This window comes from Procambarus clarkii, chromosome 50 (genome assembly GCF_040958095.1).
Source record: "Procambarus clarkii isolate CNS0578487 chromosome 50, FALCON_Pclarkii_2.0, whole genome shotgun sequence".
Taxonomy (NCBI): Eukaryota; Metazoa; Arthropoda; class Malacostraca; order Decapoda; family Cambaridae; genus Procambarus; species Procambarus clarkii.
Window position 1 is genome coordinate 6,991,525 of NC_091199.1, and position 5,000 is coordinate 6,996,524.

Genomic DNA, 5,000 nt, shown 5'->3' on the forward strand with positions numbered 1-5,000 from the left:
CTTGTAAGACATCCCAGGACGCAGGCGAGGAGTCACAGTAACGTGGCTGAAGTATGTTGACCAGACCACACACTAGAAGGTGAAGGGACGACGACGTTTCGGTCTGTCCTGTGACCATTCTCAAGTCGATTGTCCGTCCTGGACCATTCTCAAGACAATCGACTTGAGAATGGTCCAGGACGGACCGAAACACCGTCGTCTCTTCACCTTCTAGTGTGTAGTTTGGACATTTCCAAGACACTGACGGACGTAAAGAAGGGAATAAGTGACAGACAGGAAAATAAGTAACAGAGAGGGAAAATATGTGACAGGTTATCTTGAGGTTATCTTGAGATGATTTCGGGGCTTTAGTGTCCCCGCGGCCCGGTCCTCGACCAGGCCTCCACCCCCAGGAAGCAGCCCGTGACAGCTGACTAACTCCCAGGTACCTATTTACTGCTAGGTAACAGGGGCATTTAGGGTGAAAGAAACTTTGCCCATTTGTTTCTGCCTCGTGCGGGAATCGAACCCGCGCCACAGAATTACGAGTCCTGCGCGCTATCCACCAGGCTACGAGGCCCCTGAGGAAAGGGAGGAAAATAAGTAACAGAGAGGAAAATAAGTAACAGAAAGGGAAAATAAGTAACAGAGAGGGAAAGTAAGTGACAGAGAGGGAAAATAAGTAACAGAGAGGAAAATAAGTGACAGAGAGGAAAATAAGTAACAGAGAGGAAAATAAGTAACAGAAAGGGAAAATAAGTGACACAAGCACTAACCTTCGCGACGAAAATAACATACTGCGACAATCACTAGGAGCCGTGATAAGGATTCGAACCTGCGCTCTGGGAACCCCCCGCCGCAAGCAAGCTCCTACTGATCTTCTCAGCGATACGTCACGTTAATGAGATTTCTTTGTGTATAATAATGTTATAATGTTCCGGGATAGGAGATTTATGCTTAATATATTCCCAGCACTCAGCTTTGCATTGACTGGTGTAAAGATTCGTCGAGCCTATTGGGCTCGGGCATATCTCCACTTGTAGCGGTGTATGGAGTCTGATCCACCACTTGAAGCTGTGTATGGAGTCTGATCCACCACTTGTAGCTGGGTATGGAGTCTGATCCACCACTTGAAGCTGTGTATGGAGTCTGATCCACCACTTGTAGCTGTGTATGGGGTCTGATCCACCACTTGTAGCTCTGTATGGGGTCTGATCCACCACTTGTAGCGGTGTATGGAGTCTGATCCACCACTTGTAGCGGTGTATGGAGTCCGATCCACCACTTGAAGCTGTGTATGGAGTCTGATCCACCACTTGTAGCTGTGTATGGAGTCTGATCCACCACTTGTAGCTGTGTATGGGGTCTGATCCACCACTTGTAGCTGTGTATGGGGTCTGATCCACCACTTGTAGCTCTGTATGGGGTCTGATCCACCACTTGTAGCGGTGTATGGAGTCTGATCCACCACTTGTAGCTGTGTATGGAGTCTGATCCACCACTTGTAGCTGTGTATGGAGTCTGATTCACCACTTGTAGCTGGGTATGGAGTCTGATCCACCACTTGTAGCTGGGTATGGAGTCTGATCCACCACTTGTAGCTGTGTATGGAGTCTGATCCACCACTTGTAGCTGTGTATGGAGTCTGATCCACCACTTGTAGCTGTGTATGGAGTCTGATCCACCACTTGAAGCTGTCTATGGAGTCTGATCCACCACTTGAAGCTGTGTATGGAGTCTGATCCACCACTTGAAGCTGTGTATGGAGTCTGATCCACCACTTGAAGCTGGAGTCAGCCTCGACCACATGTCCTCCAAAGCATTCAAATTCCAATTATTTCCTACTGTCATGTTGAATTATTTTTCTAATACATGATTAGGTTAACTGTCACTTATATACGCTTGGGAGTTAAAGTTAGAATCCTGTAGGTCTCTCCTGGCAGCTCACAAGTCTAAGCTCTGGGACTAAAGTATGACATATCTCTGTTATCAAGCTTTGTTTTGGGCTTGACGAGATAGTAACTCAATGCTGGAGTTGCATATTCCAGAATTGGTCTGACATACGTGGTATACAAAGTCTTTGTTTAAAGGCACCGGGAGACAGATTTTCTGGGATATCAACAATGTCTGTCTGTTTTAGGATCATATCTCATATATTTTAAAATATTGGATATTCTAAGACATGAGATGGCACCCACCTGGGTGGATGAATGGATGAATATATGGGTGAGTGAGTGAGTTGGATTCTCAGCCACTTCACAACTCCTTGTAGTGGCCTTGGGTGTCTTCAGTGACGCTGGTATATCCGCTGTTATATGCAGCATATTTTCATGATATATCTTAGTTTGCATTTATCATCGTTATATCTGATATTTCTTGCTTTCAATTTATGAGTATATGTTAATTTGAATTATTGGTAAATCTGTTGAATCTGTTATGGATATATTCGATAATTTATTATGTTCATGGTATATTTTTACTGTAGATATTTATGCTAAAGGCAAAAATAGATGTTAAAGTATAGTTATTGTGCTATCATCTGAATATGTATTAATTGGTTTGTTTGTTACAGGTATATCTATTATTGATATATAGTATATCTGTTATTGGTATGTGATTGAAAATGACAAAAAAGAACTTTGTTTCTGGAGAGGCAAATGACTTCGAATTCAATGTAACTGAAAGTGAATAACCAGTGTATTACATTGCAAGATTGCTGTATTGAAATACAACACAAAATATATGCAATAATTCCTCTCCAACACCACCGTTTATACAATTTGCCATCAATATCTCAGCAAATTATACAACACCCCCCCCCCCTCTTCACGATACAAAGGACTGAGATTCCAATTAGGTTGGAACAAGCTAACCGCGTCCTCCGCGTAACTATTGTCCATTACGTATAATCAACGTGATTATACCAACCCAATAAACATGGGTTGAGGGGGACGGCATATTATATTAGAGATCCCTCTCTACTCTGCTAGACAATAGCTTGACCCTTTCTCGCATATATATATGTTTATGTAAGACCTGCGACCGTATGTGACTCCGGCTTATACACGACTCCTCGTAATGTGTAGACACTGCTAATTACAGACCCCCTGAGGGGGTTAGGGGGGCTAGGGGGGGCTAGGGGGGCTAGGGGGGCTAGGGGGGCTAGGGGGGCTAGGGGGGCTAGGGGGGGGCTAGGGTGGGGCTAGGGGGGGGGGGCTAGGAGGGGGTTAGGGGGGCTAGGGGGGCTAGAGAAGCTAGACGAATCTTGCCACAAGTCGCCCCTCTCTTGCTGTTCTTCTTGGTCTTCCTCAGCAGGTTATACATCCGCAGCAATATGTTATTACAGCGTCGCTCCGTCCACAGCAATAGGCCCCTGTGAGCCACAGGTGTGTGTCGCCTCTCAGCCTCTCCTCTAGCAATAGGCCCCTGTGAGCCACAGGTGTGTGTCGCCTCTCAGCCTCTCCTCCAGCAATAGGCCCCTGTGAGCCACAGGTGTGTGTCGCCTCTCAGCCTCTCCTCCTGCAATAGGCCCCTGTGAGCCACAGGTGTGTGTCGCCTCTCAGCCTCTCCTCCTGCAATAGGCCCCTGTGAGCCACAGGTGTGTGTCGCCTCTCAGCCTCTCCTCCAGCAATAGGCCCCTGTGAGCCACAGGTGTGTGTCGCCTCTCAGCCTCTCCTCCAGCAATAGGCCCCTGTGAGCCACAGGTGTGTGTCGCCTCTCAGCCTCTCCTCCTGCAATAGGCCCCTGTGAGCCACAGGTGTGTGTCGCCTCTCAGCCTCTCCTCCTCGCTTTGTTAATATATGTGCTTTTGGGAGCATCTCATCCCGCCAAACACACACCGAAACTACGACGTTGGTACAACGTTCCAACAAGTTTTAACACCTAACCAGTTATAACAACCAATATAGCAAGTTGTAACAACGTTCTAATACGTCAAAAACACGTTAAGCCAAGATGTAACAACTTTATTACAAGTTGTAACAAGCGGAAAATAGACACAGTTACGGTTTGTGTTTCCAGGGATGCCCCTCCAAAAATGAGCCTATATGGTTCATTCTCAAGTGAGGAGACAGGAGGGGAACATGTGATTTATAATACTGGAAGGTCAGGTTTATACAAAATTATGCCAGGAGAAAGGTAAGGTCAATGGGTTAATAGATAGAGCATACAAAGTTAGGTGATGGGGCCATTAGAACTCAGGTGACGGTAGTGGGCATAATGGTGGTTTGGGCAGTGGTATACTCTTACAGTGGTATGCCATCGTTGGTATACTCTTACAGTGGTATGCCATCGTTGGTATACTCTTACAGTGGTATGCCATCGTTGGTATACTCTTACAGTGGTATGACATCGTTGGTATACTCTTACAGTGGTATGCCATCGTTGGTATACTCTTACAGTGGTATGACATCGTTGGTATACTCTTACAGTGGTATGACATCGTTGGTATATTCTTACAGTGGTATGACATCGTTGGTATACTCTTACAGTGGTATGACATCGTTGGTATACTCTTACAGTGGTATGACATCGTTGGTATACTCTTACAGTGGTATGACATCGTTGGTATACTCTTACAGTGGTATGACATCGTTGGTATACTCTTACAGTGGTATGACATCGTTGGTATACTCTTACAGTGGTATGCCATCGTTGGTATACTCTTACAGTGGTATGACATCGTTGGTATACTCTTACAGTGGTATGACATCGTTGGTATACTCTTACAGTGGTATGCCATCGTTGGTATACTCTTACAGTGGTATGACATCGAAGGCATACTCTTTATTGTGTATGCTCAGTCTATTGACCAGACTATTGTGTATGCTCAGTCTATCGAACCAGATCTCAGTCGGACCTTCCAGTATTATACGTCACATGTCCCCTCCTGTCTCCTCACTTGAGAATGAACCATGTAGGTTCGAAATGTTGTGTAAATTATAATAATTACAATACATTCTACCGTTAAATTTGTGTTCTTTAAGTCAACCTTGAACAAATATGACATTTGGAGAAATCTT